Genomic DNA, 21,568 nt, shown 5'->3' with positions numbered 1-21,568 from the left:
CTGGTTTGGTTTGATTAGTAAAAGTGATAAAAGTGTAAAATATTCATCTCTGTTCCCTGACTTTTACAGTTAAAATGGAATTAGACATGATTGTTTTGGCTTTAGTGGGAGCTCACTATGTTCTTATTGAGGCTATTTAGAGCATATTACGAAGGACGTTTGCTTTCTTTGATTATTCATCTTAGCTATCAAGCTGCATCTAACAGAACTTTTGTATTAGGTAAGAGTGTGATCAGGTTCAGGGAAAATTGCATGGATTTTTGGTGGTCTCTTAGGCAGGCAATGAACTACAGTTTAAAATATTCCTAAGGATGATTTTTTTCCTACCAAGTAGTATTTGACTTGTTCTAGATGACAGAATAGTTTCAAAATCTGTGTGGTTGACTGGATCAGATCTTACAACTTATCAAACATACTTCTAAATTGTATGATAATTTTTCTTCCATTTACCAATGCTGTGTGAATAAATACACTCATTCAAAGTGAATATGAGAAAAACATTTAAATTTTAATGAATATAATTTATTTATAATTCACTTGCCACCACTGAACATGTTGTAAAATTCTGATTTCTATACACAAATTTTTAAAGAAAATTTAAACCAGCATACATGAAGGGTTTTGTTTTGGTCTCCATAATATGCATTATTGTACTTTGTTCTAATTCAATTTCCTCTCCTTCTGTCTTCACCATGTCCCTACAAAATCTAGCTAGTTCCCTTCCTTCCCTTATGTCACATGTATTCATTGTCATCCCTTCTTTCCCAAGATCTCCTCCTCCTCTCTCACGATCCCCTTTCAGGTTTGCCCCCATCTCTTTCTCCTAAACATACATACACACGTTCACACAACATCTGTATATATTTATATACATACACATAAATATATATGTGTGAGTATGTATATACTATGCACACATACATATGTATACACATATGTACACACACTATGCACTCACACACATGTGCACATGTTCAAGAGAGAGCTTTCCGTCTTTCCCATGTAGATGATTACAATATTGCAAATGCCAATTCACTGTTAATCATAAGTGCTATAAAGTGTGTTGTATCTATTACCATAAACTGTTGTTGACATATTAATCAACAGGTGCTGTTTCTTCTGAAATAACTGATAAGTATATATTTGAGATAATCAGAATATTATATCTATTATTCTACACATTTATGATCAAAACAACCATTAGGAAAATGTCAAGTTTTGAAACAATTTAATAACTAGCCAGTTTTTAAATGATTATTCAAGAGGACAATCTCCTGAGCATCTCCTGGAGTTCCAACATTTTTCTTTGGCATAGTTATAGAATGCACAGCACTTTGCTATAAAGCAGCCTAACTTTTGTCATAGACAAAGCAATTGGCCTCCATTCGTATTTTGAGTTGCTTCCTAACCTTCAACAGAATAGGATGTGAGAAATCTGAATGCAAACATGTACCATTCCTATCTTAATCAATGTAATATTAACAGAGGGCCTCCTGGGTCAGTGCCTTTCCCCTTTACCATTACTGTGTTGTAGGTATGGACATGATGACATGATTAATAAAGTTATTTCCTGACATTTAGCTTTAATAGCCTTAGGAGAGTGGAAAGTATCACTTAAAAGTGAGAAGAAAGGGAGAATGAAGTTACAGTAAGAGGTAGTGACACCGAGACACTCAACAGGAACTCATTCCCTTAAGCACAGAGAATTCGTGAGAGCAACCAGGCTTCAAGCACCCTTTGGAAGGTCTGAGAGTTTTTTAACCACTCTGAGTCTCCTTAATTCCTGACACAGTAATAGATATTCAATCACAGAAGACTCACAAAATTGGATAGACACAGATTAAGACAAATTAAAGGGTGCTTCAGCCCCCTTAATCTGAACAGCAGTCCTGTGCCCTGGCATCTCCAGTATTCCCATGGAGAAGAGTTTTATTCCATCACTGTGATTCTCAGGAACACAGACAGAACTGGTTAGTGTTCTTTCCGTTTTCATCTTCTCAGGACTTGATTCCTCATCACCCATATCCATGTCACCAGCACAAACCAGGTCTCCAAGATCACATCAGTTCCTCTCAGACTTATCACCAGCATCTTTCTGTACACATTCTCTATCTAAGGCTGCCTTACACTTATCCCAAACACTTGAAGGTCTCCTTCCAACTAAGCTTAACATGACTAAACATTGCTCTAAACTCAATCTTTTCTTAATCACTCCTCTAATAAGCTATAAGCCAAATTTGAAAGTACTCTGAACACACTGGATTCTTAATTACTCTAGTGAAAACATTTGTATCTTTACATTATACTCTATGTGCCTCAGCTCTAGAAGGTGGGACAAGTTTTCTTGTCTTGCTACTTTTATTCATAATTTATTTAGCTCCCCTAGAAACCAATGCCACTTAAGTCATCCAAATACGATTGCCTCAAACTTATTCTTTATATCACTTATTTAACTTGTGTTATTTGCTGAAGAAACAACTATCTTCCCTGTCCTTCTTTTGGATGACATCAACCTCATTTAAACAATGCATATCCTTCAAATGGTCATATGCTGGTGCCTTAATTGTTTGACTTTGTCACCTCTAATAACCCCATTAATTTTCCCTGACAGCCTGTCACTGCTATAATAAAAGCTTAGCTCTAACTTCCACCCAGAAATATGCACTTCATCTTTGTCTCCACTCTCACTATACGTAGTTCCTCGTGTTCTTCAACACTGTATTCTTACTGTGCCTGCATCTCCTTTCCATTTATTCAAACACAAGGTTATAACATCAACTATTTTTTAAAGGCTTTCATTGAAGGTGTCCTTTTGCACACCAATCATCATTCTCTTAGCTTTGCTTATCTCTTGTTTGGATTACATGAAAAATTGTTATAGTCACTGCCTTAAACGTATTTCCAATTTCTTGGTCACCCTAGACACTCCTAACCCAGTCAGAATATTTGTTTCTGTCATTATCTATATATGTATCAGTGTATCTAATTTCATAGGAAGAAGCATACAGTAAACTGTCCCCATACTATAAACTAGACATGACACTCAAAATTGGGTTTTATGTTTCCTAATAAACTCAGTTTACTACTCCCCAAATAATTATTTAGCACATCTCCCCAAAGTGCACTGATTTCTTTCCCCTACTAGTGCATAGATAATGATTTCACAATTCACTTAGGTAATATAATAGTTGTCAGAATTCTCTCACCTTCCAATTATTGAATCTGTCAATCTGTCCACATATCTACCACCTCCCAGTCTTCCCTCTGTTCCCTCACTTAATGGAGGTGAATTATCTTCTTTTAAACAAGACCAATTTCTACACTATTCTCTGGATTCCACCTTCTGTTTCTTTTTCTCTTCTAAGCTTTTCCTGTAACAAGATAGTATCTTTAAATCATGAAATCCAAAGTTATTCTATTAAATTCTATACATGAAACATAAATTATTCTATTCATTATGCAAAGTATGCTAAAGAGCTTTTCTAAACACGTACATGCATGCAAACACACATATATGTACAAGCACAGACAAGCAAGTGTCTACAAAAAGTTTCTTGTGGTGTATTTTATCTAAAAATCATTTCCCTTCTCCCTCTTACGGTTCAGTACACGCCAATCTGATGTCTCTCAAACAAACATCTGAAACTTCTCATCAAGGTCACCTTCAAGCTCCTGGCTGCCCAATTCAGTCATGAGTCCTCTCCCTTCATTTCTTCTACAGCTGACGCAGCTGACCTACACCCTTCCTCGACTCTTTCTTTCTCGATCTGTGTCATTCACCTTGATGGTTTTTATATTACTGTCTTGTTGATTCCTGAACATCACTTCCCCATTCTTTCTTTTGACCTCCAAATAATGAAATGCCTTGATAATTAATCCTGGGCTGCCCAGGTTCTCTTCATGAGCATTGTCTTCGGAGGGTGTATTTACTCTCAAGCCTTTAAGTGCCATCTACATTTGCTCTAAGAACAACAGCCTTTCAGGGCAAGGCTTTCAGATTGCAAATGCTGTTTCCAGATTCAGTTCAGCTTCGTGCCTGACATTTTCATGACGAGGTCTGACCTGCTCGTTAGCCTCACTGTGGCCAAATCTAAATCCTGATTTCACTCGAATGTTGCATTTTCTAATCTAATCTTCTGGCCTCCATCATTACAACAAATAACACCAGTATCCACCCACTGCACTCAAGGAAAAACTGAAAAGACTCTCAACAATTTCTCATCTGTCTCTTTCTAAACAGCAAGTCCTACTGTTTCTATCTCCAAAACTTAATCCGTTTCTGTCCAAAAATGTATCAGTAAATCACTTGTTTTCTTTAATCACATTGTTACTGTGTTTGTTTGCCTACAATTCATTCTCTAGAGAAGCCATTCAAAAACAACTAAATCTTTTATGTTCTTGCTTTAAAAACAGCAAGTGGCTTCCCACTGCTCATACAGGAAAATTTCCATTTGCTTATAAGGCCCTGTGAGATGTGGGCCTATGTGCTTAGCATCATGCTTCAGACTTCTCCCTCTGAGCTCTCGGCTCACCCCAAGGGCCATGGCCATCTTGCTTCTACCTGAGTATGTCAGCCATTATCCTTGCTGCTATATGTTCCTTACTAAACAACTTACCTGGACCCCCACAATACATTTCTATTTCATGATTTCATTTGTTCCTTCCTATACACTTATCATTATTTGCAATTATCTTCATTTAATTTCTTAGGTTTTTAATTTCTCTAATAAGACTTAAGTTTCACAATGGAAGCATCTTGTGTTCCTCTTTACATCTGTGTCCTCAGCATTTACCAAAGGGAGGCACATAACATGAATACTCAATAAATACTTAATGAATAAAAAATGAAAAAAAAATACATAGACAACCCAATTTTTGTTCAATGTTCTCGTTTGTTACCTAACCATATCACTGGCAATGGATGTCTAGCACGGTGTGTGGAATTGTTCAGCATAAAAAATAATCTCTTCTGGAATGTATATCTAAATAGTTATGAAAATAAAAAGCCAACAGTCACCAAAGAAGTTAAAAACTGTTATTCGGCTACTATCCTTAGTAGAAACAAAAATGAGTGCACACTTCTTATGCTTTTCTAATGAGTTGTTAAGCTAAATCTATGATGTGACAGTAAATACAACACATGAATAAAATTACGAGTTACTTTCACTATACAAGGCAAATGCTGGACAGTAATACTAGAGAGAATAGCTGTGCTGTTATTCATGCCCTTTCTTTAGTATAATCTCCTAGCACATAATAAAAAGCACGATCTGCATTATTCTTAGCTGCTGAGAAGGAATATAGATGCATCTATGCAGGCACGCCTATGAAGCCTGAACCTCACCTCTAATTTCCAAGGCATATGGTCTCCAGCTATCCAAGCTCATTCAAATCCCTCTTATTACTTTACTCAGCTCTCTCCTTGGAGAAAGGAGTAAGAAGTCATCCATCTAGTATTATAAAATACAATATTGACAAATGGATGACTTCTTCTAGCACTGGGAACACTTAGTGAAGTTGTAATTCATTACAGTGAAGAAACAAAACAAGACAAAAAGGCAGACTTCGAGTGGGAAAAACACTGAATTCATGTAACAGAAAGATGCAGCTCAGCCTTCGGACTGAACTGACAGTAACTGCACATGTTTCAGGCGTTAATATGACTACCTGAGGTTGTCACATACCCTGGTAATCAAGGTTGGCTATGTCAGACCATGGGACAAAAGTCTTCAAGCTCCTGTCATGACTGCACTGAGGAACCAGAAAGTCAAACTTTCCTGAGTATTTTTTGTAATGATCGTTGAATAACAGGTGGAATTATAATAAACAGAGACTCTTTGGGAGTATTCCACACTGGAAAAAAATACTAAAATAATGTTTACTTGCTGTCTGAAGAATGAACAAGGTTAGAATAGTATATATATAACTCTCATATGAATCTGTACCTGATAAGAAAGAGATTGAGTAGATCTCAAACACAAACCATTTTAGATGTTAAAAATAAATTTGTATTTCTTTTAATCAAGCTGAGAACATAAAATCAAAAATCAAATAAATATTGATATCTTGCTTCATATGTGCAGGATATAATCAAACAAAATGATTGGCTTGGCAATTTAAAAGCAGTCAACAAAAGGATTTAGTGTTTTAATGGCAATTATTTTATTTTTAAAATGCAAAAGAAGCTGCAAATAATCCAGGATTATAGTGTATGAATATTTATTTTGCCTTGATCTAATTAAAGATTTGCTTGAATAATTACTGTCTGGAGGATATGCATGTATTAGTGAGATGAGATGGTACAATAAATTCATAGTAAAGTAAAAGATAGATAGAAATGGTATCTCTTATTAGCAGAGATTTTTAAATATTAAACCTAAATTTTCTTTAAAGATTTTTATGAGGCTCTTTTATCTTCTATCATTGTTACCTTTCTCCAAACTTCCTACGCACTAGAATTTATGAATAGACAAGTATCTTTAATGGATATATTAAGAAATATTTTTAACTTTCATAAAACAATAGGATCACTGTGTTTAATGACCAATATAACACTGCTTATCTTTCACCAATATTAAGATGTAACTTCATGACTTTTAAAATAAATTTTAAAAAATCATTAAGTGAATATTTAATTACCTATTAAACATTAGGTACTTTTGTATCACTGGACCAAACCCCAAAGGAATATTAGCTCATGGTTTCCAGGGTCCAGTTCATTGTTGTTTGGCCTCATGCCCTTGCACAGAACTTCATGCCAGTAGGAAGGTGTGGAAGAAGTTGTCACCTCATAATAGACAGGAAACAGTAACTGGGGAAAGAGGACTGGAACCATGTACAACCTTGAAAGTCATTCTTTGAGTGACCTATTTCCTTCAGCTAGACCTCACCTATAATTTCTAGATCCTCTCTCCTAACCTAATACCACCAGTCAGAACACAGGATCCAATACATACACTTGCTGGGGTACCATGGAATCAGAACACAGTGTTCAATATATGTACCTGCAGGGGCCATCTCACATTGAAATCAATTTTACACTAATATTTTATACTCTCTCTATCATACATGCGTGTGCACACACACATACCTTTCTAGTGCTTCTTTTATCTCTTTCATTTGTTATTAGGAGCAGAGCAGCACAGACAAAGGAAAGCAGCAGTCACTTGTATTGGGCTGGGTTGCCTGGATGCTGGGTCCTCTGCTCTTGTCTTCTCAAGGGATCCTTCTCAGGATACAAAGGGGATAAAAAGCAGATGTAGTGTTCTGGTGTGGTTTTACCTCTCACCTCATGTCAGCCTGATAGCTTGGGAGAACCATTGGGTGCAATTGGCAGCTGACATTATTCCACCAAGGACAAAGGGGACTCCCACTGTCTCCCGGTTGCTGTCAATCATGAAATACTGGAAAGAGTGAAACTTCCTTTATGGCTAAGATAATTCCTACTGGGCCCAGCACAACTCTGCAGAGTAGGAGGCAGCTTCAGAGCTGTTAGCAAGCAACACTTATAGCAGCCTGGTGTTGGTCACACTGACAACGCAGGTGTGGGTCTGAGATTCATTCCAACAACAGGACAGACCTTCCTTAACTGCTATAGCCCAGTGTTCTATAATAATTGCTCCTGTAAAGAAACAGGCAAGCAATTTTACTGCTTGAGCATAATATTATTTCCTTCGAAAAACTACATTGACATTTTGTATTTTTTCTAGTAAAGGACTTCCAGAGTGCACTATATGGAGCAGACACAGCAATGTGCAGAAAGAGCTGCCTTTCTTCTTCCCCTAAGAACCCCTGTCAATGAGGGCAAGCTGTAAACTGTGTGCTAAGCATCTAGCGTATGTGCTGCTTACTTTTTTTTTTAATCAACTTCACAAAAATTGGGGTCATCTGGGAAGAGAGAACATCGATTGAAAAATGTTCCCATTCGATTGGCTTGTAGTGGAGCATTTTTCCATTAATGGTTAGGGTGGGAGGGATGAACTCACTGTGGGTGCTGCCACCCTCCTACAGTGGTCCTGGCATGTGTAAGAAAGCAAACCAAGCAAGCCAAAAGAGCAAGGTGGGAAGCCTTGTTATCCCCAGGGCCTCTGCTTCAGTTCCTGACACCAGGCACCCACCCGCTTTGAGTTCCTGCCCTGATTTCCCCTCATGATGCACTCTGAGCACAAACTCTTCTCTCCCTAGCTCTTTTGGTCGGTCAGTGTTTGATCACAGCAATAGAAGGCAGACAAAACAGCATAAGCATCAGTTCCTCTGGAAACCTAACTGTTAGCTTATTTTGAATGTCCATCAAGTTTGAAACGACTTACTATTCTGATTTTCCCTTGTATAGCTGTTATATTACACAGCTTTCTGTGACATACTATTGAAAACATCTGAGCCACAGAAGACTTACCATAGACCATTAAATGAGTAAATTCCCAGGTAGGCTGGGACATCTCCATCTCCTTAGCATTAACAATGGTCAAAGCAAGACAGTTTTGACACTTCAAACGTCTTCGCAATTTCAAATGCATAGTATTACAGGTATGAACAATTTGGGGAGCAAATTTTAGAATGACTACCTTGTCACAGCATGGAAATTGGTACCCTGGAAGCTGATAGTTGAACAACAAAAAGCCATCACTACAGTCTGTCTCCTAGACTCTCAATACTACATGGTGATTCAGGTTTCCATGAAAATGGCCACTGATCAGCAATTGAAATGAGTTTATTTCGAAACTGGCTCTATCTTAGAAACCCCACAAAAGCTCTCCCTCTCCCCACTATCTAGATGCTTAATGAACACCAGGAATGTGGCCAACAGCCCAAAATCACAGAACTCAAGACACAAGAGTGCTTCTTGTAACATCACTTACTTTCCACATGGAAACGAAGTAAATTTACCTCATTTCCCTAAAATGACATCATTTGAGCAACTTATATTAGCTCACACAAAAAGAGAATGTTGGCACATGAAATATTACAAAAAGCTAAAGAACCCTAAAAAGTTCCTTCTGGTGAGTAAAAATCCTATTAATTCAACTGTTAGTTGTGTGGGGCAGGGGATGTTTCTCTCAAGGTGAAAACACTCTGAATCTGAATTTTGGCAGCAAGACTACTGAGCATAAAGTAGTAATGCAAAGAATCTAAGCTTTTAACAGAATGTCAGAAATTCAATTTAAACAGGCACTTAGAGTTTGTTTTTGCTGAAAGGCACCACACCATCCTGGGGCCAACAGGATGCAGGACAGAGATGAAGACAGGTGGGTGTGGATCCATCGTGTGGCTCCCAACGGGTACCCTGACTTCCTCAGTAACATGCGGTGACTCTACAGAGAAAAACAGGTTTCCCTTTTGTGTTCTTAGTCTCATTAGTAAAAAGAATTTAGAAACAGACTTGGAAGGAAGATGGAAGGCAATTTCATTAGGATTTGAGAGGAGGAAAAAAAAGGCAGACAAACTGTAGATCTCAGCAGCTGCTGGCAGGAAAGAGATGGAGACCAGGAAGAGAGGAAGCCAAGACTTTTGAGTTATGATCCAAGGAAGCCATCACGCTCAACAATGGGTTTCTGCAAAGAGCTGCCTGGTGGAATGGGCTTCAGCAAAAAAGTGACGAGCCCTGAGTGTCAGGAAAAGCACATCTAGGCTTTGCCCAGTTTCCAAAAATGAAAGAGAAAATGAAAAGTTATATTTTTTGAGTTCAGATTCAGAGTGGTCAGGCTTAGCAGTGAGGCCATGAGGAAAGCTCCATAAGCCAGTGCAATGAGGGAGGGCCCTCTGAGAAAGACAGTACATCATTTTATTAGAGGGCATAATTATGCCTCCCATCCTGTTAGCGTGCTCTCAATGAATCAGTGTTTGGGGATGAAGGGATAGGAGCAGAGACAAAATTATGCAGTGTTCTGGTCTTTAGAGCAGGAAAGAATGACATGTTTCCACCCAGGGCCAGAGGTATTCCATTCTTTTGACTAGGAGCCTTAAGAAGGAGCAGATGCAATGCCTTTCTACTGCTATCATAGAAACAGGAGGTGGGGTCCAACGCTGACTATGAGAAAAGGGTGGTCCTCACTGGTCTCCAGAGCTACTCACTCCTGAATACTACCTGACACTCTGATCAACATTAAATGGTATAAACATTCTGAACGTTAAATATTCTGCTTCTAATTTTAACAACAGTTCTACTATTTCAAGAGGGTCACAGAATGCCCATGCTGAAGAGCTCTCACCTCAAAGGGAATAAGAGATATTTTATTCTTGAGCCATATATGAGTGATTACAGCCCAGAAACATGAATCCAGGTTACCCTCAAATGCCATATTCCAACACTGAAATGGTTTGATGAAGTTTTTTTAAATAAACAGAGACTAAATAATGTCATATCAAGGCACTCCTTGGGTATCTTGGTAAGAATATCAGGGTAATGGGTCACAGCAAAGCAAGAACATCTCTGCAATAAGTTTCAGATGCTGATGGCTCTCTCAGCTTTGGGTGAGGGCTCTCTAATGCATCTCATCAGGTCTCACAAGCCAGTCTCTGGGTGTTAGAGCAGACAAAGGCATGGCCATATTAGACTCTGGTTCTTGTCAAAGCAAAAAACCCAGCTCTAATCTTAAAGGGAATAAGAGATAGCTTGTACAGGAGACAATTTGAATGACCATGGCCCAGGAACAGAGACAGGCTACCTCAAATTTCATGTTCCAATGTGGAAATACTTTCAAATACATTGGTGGGTACATAAGAAAGGCTGTTATAGCAAGATGAGGGTAGTTTTTCTTAAGGCCTCAGATGCCATCTGATGACATTCTTATCTTTTGGGTTGGCAGAAGCCAGTTGGTCTGCTAAGTCAGTATCTTCCAAAGATCTTGACCTATCAGTCACTGGGGATGTTGGTAGAGACACAGAGGTGGGCAAGGAATTCTGTGTGCTAAAGCTCCCCCCAAATGAGGCAAGTAGGCCTTGGACCTGCAACATTCCAACCATTCTGCAACACTGCAGTTCAAATCCATCTGTCAGTCTCTGTAGACATGGCTTCTTTTCAAGCATTTTTTTGTTCAATCAGCAGCGTTCCAATTCTCGACTGTCATGAAGTTCTAATGCAATGTTTCAATTCTCAGCTGCCAGGACATTCTAATGAGTCACGAAGCTTAGTAGAATCTTTGATATAGGTGTGATTTTTTTTTTCCCCCACCGAGAATGAGAACTTCAATTACCAAGAACAATGCTGGTATTTAACTTCTTACAGAGGGAAATACACACATAAGTACACATGCTCTCCTGTGCAAGCATAAAACGCCTTTTCACTGTTCCTAAATCTTTCTCAGAGAAGCCTGTCCACAAAGGAGAAGACAATTACTAAACGTTAATACCCTGCTCTTTTTCTGGGAAGGGGAATCTAAAGCCATTTCCTATAGATGAGGAAATACAAAGTAAATACAAACTTCAGCTACGCCCCCTGGGGATAACATCAACCTGCGAAACGTAGGACTTTTGGATTTACTCTTATTGTATACCACAAGAATCAGGGAAGATTAAATTCAAGTTAATATCCTCTCACAATTATTTTTCGTGGTCTGATAGCAGAAACAAAAATAAAGTTCAGAAGGATACATAATTCTAAAACTAAACATATCATTAATATAACAATGATTGCTGGGTGAAAAAAAATCTACATTCTATTCTCTATACACAAGAAAATGGCTTCTTGAATGGAATGACAGGATTCAAACAATTTAGCTGCACAGATAAAGGAGGCAATGATTACTTTTCTCTTCTCCTTAGGGTGAGACCCTGCTGCCTTGCCAAGAATTCAACCAGCACTGTCCTGGGTACCTAGGCAGATACCTCTTTTCTTCATTTTTAAAAGCTTTAATGGAAAAGAAAAATCCACAATTTTAAAAAGATTTTTTGTTGAAACCAAAAGCTTTTCACATCTTTTTATTTAAGGCTTTGTCATTTTCCTTTCTGTTCTCACCAACTCCAGCAGCCTCTGCCCTCTGACTGACCTTCATGTTCAGTGTCTCTGCACCTTCCTTGATAGGAGGGGAGTGAAGTGGAGAAAACCTGGATGCATTTGCCTGTCCAGGTCCTCAGCCTGGAGGGCAGTCAGGTTCACCATGGTTCATTTGCCTCATATTGTCAGGAGGGTTCTAGAAATTAAACATGGTGTGCTCGGAGGAATCCTTGTTCAGTTTGCCTTCATTGTCACATCCCCAGTAAATACGTCTTTACTCTTTCCATAGCATCTACAACCGTTATGTCTCCCACTGGCAAGAGACAGCTTTGGGTCTTTCAGAGGGGCTGCCCACTCATGAAGAAGTGACCAACTGTGGGAGGTGAGCTGCTTTTCTCCTCTAGTATATTTCCTTGATCTAGCTTTTAGTTTACTTAGTTAGAAGTCAAGTCCATGGTTTGGACAATGGCTCTCCACTTATTGCAATGAAAATGGAAGCATGGAGTTATTTCTTCATGTTTCATTTTGAAGGTTCTCTAATACAGAGTGAGCGAGAGAGTCTCTCTCACACACACACACACACACACACACACACACACACACACACGGGGGTAGGATGGGTTTTAGGGGGTATAGAATCAGTTCCAAAACAAGGAAGAAAATAAAACTATTTTCACTCTGATAGGTAATAACCAATTTACTCAATAAAGTTTTGTGCATAGGAGAAAGCTGAGTTTATAGAGGCAAAGGATCTGCAACAGAACAGGCAGCCTAGGATGCAGCCTGAAGCCTCCAGGATCTGACTTCTCATCTTGGCAGTCTATGTGCATGGCTTTCTGAGTTTTTCAACCACCTTTAGTAGTTTAACAGGGGACGAGATTTTAAAACAATAAACAAAACACTGTTTACAAAGTAAAGTGAATACCTTGCCAGTGTCTCTGCAATCAGTACACATTTCTAAAGCAACTGTGTATTTTAGATATTTTAAAATTCAAGGCACAAGAGGACTTATATGTGAGTAGAAAAATGCATAAGGTATGCAAGGAAAGTATTGAGATATTTTTAAATGCGCACACATTTTAAATTTGCTAATTGTCTCGAGTAGAGAAAATAAGATGTAATTACCGCAGGATTGAGAGCATTTTTGTGACACTTTTCACTCTCTGTTCCCCAGAGTGAACATGTTATAAGCATTATTTAATTCATTCTCTATCGTGTTCCAGAAAGAAAGTGTTTCCACATTTTTGTCATTGTTATATTTGAGTACATCAACTGTGAGCTGCTAATCCATCTTGCCTGACAATCAGTGTGTGTGTAACCAAAGATTTACTGTCCAGGATCAAAAGAATGATTGTGTCTGACACAGTGACGTTCATGAGCTACTTGTGAAAGCAACACTAAATGAACAATCAGGCTTAGGCACTTGCTCCAGAGAATGTCAATATCCCAATCAGCTACATACCTGCTCTTAATTTTAATGCAGAGAGTTTAAGCTGTCAGTGGAATTTAGAAAAGGTAAGAAATTGAAATCAATAGTTTGTTTTCCTAGTGACTGAAGATGTGACCTAAATATTAGAATTTTTATGAATAGTGTTGATTATTCCTGTCACACAGTAATTCTGCTCTGCTGCTGACCTTGGCTTCTTTCTGTTTCCTGTGTCTTGAGGCATCTGCCTCACATCACTCATTTCAATTTACTCTTATAATGTTACATATAGCCCTAGGCCATCTATAAAATCCATGTTGCTTTACATTAAAGAAATAATGCTGTTTGCAGTTTTACTCTTTTGTGTGGTGTTATTTTATTTGTGCTCTAACAAATAAAGCTTGCCTGAAAATCAGAAGGAGGAGCTAGCCACTAGTTAACCATAGAGGTCTGGAAGTCTATACAGACAGATAGACAGGAAGAGATAGAGCTGGGCGGAGAGAGGAAGTGATAAGGCGGGGTGGAGAGAGGAGCTCACTTCTTTTGGTGGAGGATTTTGTAAAGGTGAGAACTAGTGGCTTGCTGCTCAGCCTCTGGTATTTCAGTTTTCACCTCAATGTCTGGCTCTGGGTTTTTTATTAATAAGACCGCTTAGCAATTCGAGTTACAATTTTGAAATATTTTTACTGTGAAAACAAAAAAAAAAGTATACCTGATTTTCATTGTACTGCAATTAAGGGTAACTATTCTTTGCAATTTAGGCTAACTCTATCCTTTTGGTTGTTTACATCACAGATCCCGAATATTTCCATTCCCATTGCCCATCCATTGGGACATCCCACGGGCAGTCTTCAAGCACAAAGGAATCTGCCCCTATCCTCTACCTTGGCAACTATGTTGGTAGAGGTGGTTGTCATCAGTTGGACTCTTATTAAAGATGCCTACACCTCCACTCTCTCGGATTCTTCCCCTATTGTGTTACAATGGACTTTCAATATGTGTCACACCACCACTAGGAATGCAAATACTTCTAAGTCTACCCATAAGAATAATTTTCTATTACACCTCTAGCCTCATCTTCTCTCTGCTTTCTTTGGTTCACCCTGACCTTGCCATATTAATAGCAACCGTCCCTACCTCCACCCCCCACATATACACTAACCTTCTTCATGAATGCTGAGCAGTGTTTTTCGCCCCCTCAGGACAACCATACTCTCTGTTCTCCCTACTGGAGAAGTTCATCACTTAGACACTTTTATTCCTCATTTGTTAGTTGTCATCGGATCTTCAGTCAGATGTTATTTTCTTAGTGACAACTTGCTGATATGAAATTACAGTACAGTACATTGGGAACTTCTGCCCCCTCAGCATTTCCTGTCCTAGCACCCTGCTTCATTTTGTATACTCACTGTAGAACTTACTGAGAGAGGATATGCTGGTTACGTTTCTTGCTTGTTCATTTTTGTTTACCTAACCTTCCCAGAATATGATCTCTGCAGAGTGAAGGGTTTGTTCATTTTGTATACTGTTTAATCCTGGCTGGGGAAAAAAAAAACCTATCTTTGAACCACAAATTCCTGTTGAATGGATCTCTTTTTTCTGACTTTGAAAGAAAACCAAGTATATGTTACTGATAAAAATGGTGACAACGGCATAATAAAATGTTGCTAAAATTGGCCGTTCTCAGATTCCTATTTAGGAGAATGAATCATTCTTTGTTAAAATATAAAGTTGTACCTCTTCAAAGAAGGAAAAAGATGAATTCTAAGTAACTTGAGAAGTTTATAGTCTCCTAAGGGAAAATCAGCACAGATTAAACATTAAAAGTCTATCAGTATTCAGTGTGTAAAGAAATGAAATCTGATTACATTTTCTTTATGATATTCATAAACAATGGTTTAAAAACCTCCCCATCTTCATTTCTGTTCTCACAGGAGCAAAGCATGATCAATATCAGAGTGATTTGCAAGTTAACATCTGTGACCCTTTTTCTGTAGGTATACTTGAGCCAAAAGCAAAGTTCTTGACTTCTGTTTCTCTAGTAAATCTATCCTTTGTAAAACATTCATTGAAAATGTTTTTTCATAAGGCAAAATCTCTATGTTCAATGATGCAAACAGCTCATTGGGGTAGTAGTGGTGATATTATCAACAACAGTGACTTTAGTAGCAAGGCACAGGCCAAGTAACAATACAATGATGATGAAATAATGATGCAAATTAAGAAGGGACTTCAGTGTCCATGGTCCACTGTGTCATTTGCTTAAGAAACTGAAGTTTCCAGGAGCTTGACTCAGACTATACAGTTAGATAGGGGAAAATTGCCTCTAATTCCAAATCATGTGGCTTTTTATCTCAAAGAATTATATTACAAAAAAATTTATGAAGTTCTTAAGTGAAATATTTTAGCACCATCTGTGACTAGATGAACAAAGACACTGTCTTGTACCTAACAGAGAATCATGGTTTATCTGAGTCAGCCATATCCACACTTACCTAGTACATACTACTGAAGGCAACTGGACAGGTATGGGAAGTACCTTTTAAAAATATCACAAGCTTTTGCCTGGCTGGAGAAAAGGGATAGAGAAAGCTTATAGAGATGACTTTTGAGTGAGGTCTCTGCAAGAGTATTTTAATATAGTGAACAAAGAGAGAAAGAAGCATTTGAAGCATGGAATAATTTGTCAGTGGAGGCTGGAAAGCTTTTGAAGCTGCTTATTTTATTGGTGTGGCTACAACCAAGAGGCAACCTATAGAGTAGGAGAAAATTTTTGGCAGCCCATGCATCTGATAGAGGATTAACTTGTAGACTATACAAAGAACTCAAAAAACTAAACACCAAGAAAATAAACAATTCAATCAAAATATTGACTCTCAACTTAAATAGAATGTTTCCCAAAGACATATACAAATGGCTAATAATCATTTTTGAAACTCTGTGATATTCTTAGTTGTCAGGGAAATGCAAATCAAGATTACTTTGAGATTCTATTGTCTGATTCTAGTGAAAATGACCATTGTCAAGACAACAAATGGTTACAACTGCTAGGTAGAATGTAGGAACAGGGAAATATTTATACACTGTTGATGGTAGTGACAACTAGTTCAACTACAGAGATCAGTGGGAAGATGGCTCAGAAAGCTAAAACTAAAACTACCATAGTGAGCATACACCCAAAGGACTCTGCACAGGATGACAGAGGTACCTGTACATCAGCGTTCACCACTATCCTAGTCACAAAAGCTGTAGTCAGTATAGATGCCCACCAGCTGATGAACGGATAATGAAAATATGGTTCACGCACACAATGAAGTTTATGTCATTTTCATATTTCAATTTACATTAACTAAAAGCATCTAGGAAGTGGTAAGCTGGACTTTCATTTGTTCTGCTTTGTTTATCTACACAATTTTTAAATTAATGGTAACACCAGTACTAGACAAACGTAAACACAGCTACAAGTTTTAGAGGAGTAAACATGTTTTTTCACTCTTCCTTACATTTATTTATTTATTGTGTGTTTGGGGTTGTTCATATGTGGAGGTCAGAGGAAAACTTGTAATAATCAATTCTGTTCTTCACCCATGGGTCCCAGTGACTGTTTGTATTCAAAGCAAGTACTTTCACATGCTGAGCTACCTTCCAACTCACAGGCAAAAATATTTTCTAAAAGCAAATAAATATAAAGCACAGAATACAGAACACACTAAAACCCAAGTCTTCATATATTGAGGCAGTCTAGAAACTAACTCCGGGAACTTCAGGTTATCTAGGCCCTAGATCTCTAGAATCCTCAGCTATTCAGACTCTAGAACTCTAGGACCCTCAAAAGTCTGGATTCTAGTTCCTCCATTCACCAGTGAAGTTATTTCCTGTGTTTAAGAGCTGGTTTAAGAATCATCACTGGAGTTTGTAAGCCATATGCTTGTGAAAGTATGTGTAAAAACTGTGGTTATTATTATTAACAAAAACATCAGGAAGCACTCATCAATTTTACTATTCTTGAGGTTTCACTGGTCTTGAGGTAGTAGCACATCTATGGCCCCGTTATTTCTTTTCTTACCCATAATGCTTCTGCTTTGTGAGTGTCAACTAGAAAAATTAGAACTGTGTCAAGTGAAAGAAAGATGAACTTAAGAACAAAATAAGGCAATATGTCATAATTTACAGAATAAGTATGTGCCATAGTTGGAGAGGGAATGAATAAAACAGAGATTTCAATGATTACACCAAACTGGAACATTTTAATTAGTTAAAGATGACTATTTAATGACTAAAAGCACTTGAAATACTATATACATATCAGCAGAAATGCCAGGAGTATTTCTCAATGGACTTGCCACATGCAGATTATCCTGAGGAGTGCATGGAATGCCCATCTGTGCAGAGTGTAGCTAGCAGACAGCCTCCTGCAGTCTGCCTTGGCTTTCAGGCTAATAGCACAATTTTTCAGGATAGCACAGTCCATGAATGAGCACTGCCACAAGATCCAGGCAACTTCCAAGGCACACTCTGCACCCAGCCCCTGGTTGGGCTAGCAATAATTGTCAGGTCTGCATGGTTGTCAGATTACATTCCTGGCCCCACTCACTTCTCCTTTCACAGGTTTTATAGATGAATTGAAATCTCTGGGATTCCTCACAGAAACTCCCACCTCTCTCGTTCATGTCAACCCATCTGTGATTCCCCAGGCATATGGCTGAACTTAAGGAACCCCTCTTATGCCCTCAGAGTGGGCTCTTTAAATATCCTTGCTCATTATTTGACTATCACTTCTGAGTAGATAGTCAGGGATCGAACACAGAGTGGAATTTTCTCATAAACCTCATGGAATATGCTCTTGCCAGGCTTAGAGTGGGTGTTCGTGCCCTACTTCCTCCTTTTGGAAATAAAAAGGTATTGTATCACAGAAGAGTTCTTCTTAAAGGAAGCTAAGCAAAAAGTATTCCTATTTAATATGCTCCCACTTTAATGCCTTATTCCACAGATACCAGTCTAATGCAATACTATTATATTAGTAAAAATGTGACAATACTTAGACATCTAGATGTGATGGGTTCTACCATGCAAGCAATAAACAACTTGGAATGAAAATACTTCTTATTATCTTGAGCTCTCTTACACCCTTGTCTGAGGAAGGAGGGGAGGTGATATAAAAAGCTAAAAACCATAAGTAAAAGGAATAGAATACAGAGACGCAACAGATATATTCCAATCCTATATACATGCTGTTGTTGACCACCTATCCTGGAAATAAAGGAGTCAGCATGAAAGAAACACAAGGCTAATATTAGCTTTGAATTAGCCCAATGCTTCACTGGTTATCTATTCTCTCTGATCCATCCAAATACAAATTTATCAGGTTACACCTTAGCTGAAGGTAATTTCTTCTCATTTACAGTGTTACATGTTTGATGGAGTTGAATGACCTAGCCATTAATGTGTTAGCAATATTGGATAAAACAATGTTCAGGATGGTCACATTGTATACAACCCACAGACACATCTACTCAGTGTTCCTAGGGAGTGAGACCTGATTCCCCAATAATAATGCCCATAGACACAAGGAAAGAGTTCACTAATTACCCCCACTACTATCAGTTTTCAGTTAAAGTTACCTACACGCACACTCATGTATGTGTATGTGTACATACAATCAGCCACTGGGAAAGGAATGCTTTCCATACTTCATATGATAAGCAAAAAAATGTAAACTTGTCAGCATTTTTTAAAAGATGATAGTAGAATAAAAATTAAAAGCATTTCAATTCACCATGTCATTATTTAGCTCAAATTTGAACAGATTAATCTACTAAATTTTCCGAAACAAGGCAATTTTTAAAAATTTGTTGAAAATGAATTAATTTTTAGAGCATAACCTAGTTAAAATGTTTCCCAATTTTAAGAGGCACCGGATCCCATTTTCAAAGGATTGGTTTGAGACCGTGGTTATTAAGCATAATTTCCTTGTAAGAATGTAAATTGGCAAATTAGGCACACAAATTAGGAGGCACAAATCCATTTGCATCAATAAAACTAAAACATATCACTGCTATTTATAGATCCCCACCTGACAGTCTATAATAACATTTGTCGCTGGTATGAAACAATAAATTCAGCTGAAGGAAATCCTGTTACCAGTGTTTTCAGTGGGCAGTCAAGTTATTTAACAAATGATTATCTTCTTAGTACTTAACCACAGTGAATGCAGTGTACATTGTACATCTTAATTACTTCACTGCTAGTTTTTAATACTTTGCCAAACAAAGCACAATATTTGTCAAAATGGGGATGAATAATCAAAAGGAGTTGCCATGAGCAAGCAGTAATTTCTACCTTTGCAGGATCCGTGCTGGTCATGACTTTCAGAAACTAATTAGCAGAAACATAAAATATGATTGGCCCTTGTTGAGGGATATCATGAGCCGGGCAGTGGTGGAGCACGCCTTTAATCCCAGCACTCAGGATGCAGAGCCAGGTGGATCTCTGTGAGTTCAAGGCCAACCTGGTCTAGAGTGAGATCCAGGACAGGCTCCAAAGCTACACAGAGAAACCGTGTCTCAAAAAAAAAAAAAAAAAAGACAGAGAGGGAGAGAGAGAGAGAGAGGGAGGGAGAGAGAGAGAGAGAGAGAGAGAGAGAGAGAGAGAGAGAGAGAGAGAGAGAGAGAGAACATGAATCTGCAAGATTTTCTTTACATCAGTTCTCTACACTATCCTGGTTCTCAGAGCTAACTCATCCCTTACCTGTGTGTCTGTAAGAGGCTACAGATGGTGATGAAAATGCTCTAGCTATTTCCACCCCAGGTTTTCAATACGGCATCAATATGTCAGCCAAATGATCTTTCAAAGTATAATCCAGACACTATATGTTATAAATAAATATAATGCTCCCCTAATTCATACATTTAACTTGAACACCCACTAGTGATGGTATTTGGAGGTGGAAGTTCAGGAAGAAGATTAGGTTATAAGGGCGTAGAAATCTTTAAAAGGGACCTGGTGCCCATACAAAGGAAACCACAGAGATCTTCCTTGCCCTCTGCCACAAGAAGTCTGCTGCCTACCAACCAAAAAGCAGGAGCCCCTGCCCTTTGGCATAGACTTTCTGGCCTCAAACTCTAAGCCAATGCCTAATTCTATGACCTGTGTAGCTTACGGTTTTTGGTTGCAGCAGTACGAATGTCCTACGATAATATCATTTTTTTGTTTGTTTAACTCCTCAGTTTCTTTCATTAAAAGGCAAATATTTTTTGGATGGTTAGATATTTTTTCTTTTTCAAAGGCATATTTTATTAACTATTTGAGAATTTCATACATGCTTGTAATGTATTTTGATCACACTTCCCTCCAAATCATTCTAGATCTACCTTCAATCCCTCCCAATATCATGTCATTTTTTATTTAAATTCTAAGTGTTTTTTTTTTTTCAGGATTTTACCTAATTACCGTGTTTACATTATTTCAAGTCCTCCCTCTTCCTCCTCTAACTCCTCCCCTGTCACCCTTTCCATCTATGCTGCAACTCCTAAAGGTACGGTTCAGGAAACCCTGTGCAAGATGGAGCGATAATTTTAAAAGGCCAACAGTGCCACACATGATGGGAATTTTACAGGCTTGTAGCCTAGTTGAGTCTACCTTCTTGTTTTCACTCCAGCCACACTATTCTGCTTCCCTTAGCCAGTTGCCTCCATTGTGTCCTCCTAGCTCATATGGATTCTTTCTGGTATATTATATTCCCTTATATTTCCCTTATAGTCCCTTCTTTCCCTGGCAGATACTTTGCAAAAATGTTAATAACGCTAATTTCATTAGCCCTCGATCTAAAAGTTATTTCCTTAGGAAGGATTTCACTGATCCCGACTTCATATCCAAATGGCTGCCTCCTGTGATTCGGTCTCATGCAAAGTCAAATTAAAGGAAACTCCACAACTAAAGATGCACATGGTAATAAAATGCCAGAAATGGCTCTGCTATGAGAGGAGTACTCTAGAAATGACTATCCCATGGTTGGGAAAAAAAATGTGTTTTATAAGAATCCTTACCAAGGGAGGAAGTCTTCATTTTCTAGTACATAAAGCTGCTCTAGGCCACAAATGAATGATTGATCAAATGTTTGCTGAACCTTTGAGCAGTTAGACACCGAGCTCAGGCCAGCACTGCCAGTCTAGTTTGGTCCTCTGCAGCGTTGTCCAACTCAGATGACTTAT

The 21,568-nt window shown here is 38.2% G+C and overlaps 1 protein-coding gene across 1 annotated transcript in view; it reads right to left on the bottom strand.

The window, feature by feature from the left end:
• Chsy3 (chondroitin sulfate synthase 3) overlaps nucleotides 1-21,568 on the bottom strand; it is a 231,126-nt gene that overhangs the window by 120,396 nt on the left and 89,162 nt on the right. The gene's annotated exons all lie outside the window — the stretch shown is intronic.

The sequence above is a fragment of the Peromyscus eremicus genome, chromosome 19, assembly GCF_949786415.1.
Source record: "Peromyscus eremicus chromosome 19, PerEre_H2_v1, whole genome shotgun sequence".
NCBI lineage: Eukaryota > Metazoa > Chordata > Mammalia > Rodentia > Cricetidae > Peromyscus > Peromyscus eremicus.
This window is presented reverse-complemented; position numbering and strand designations above follow the sequence as displayed.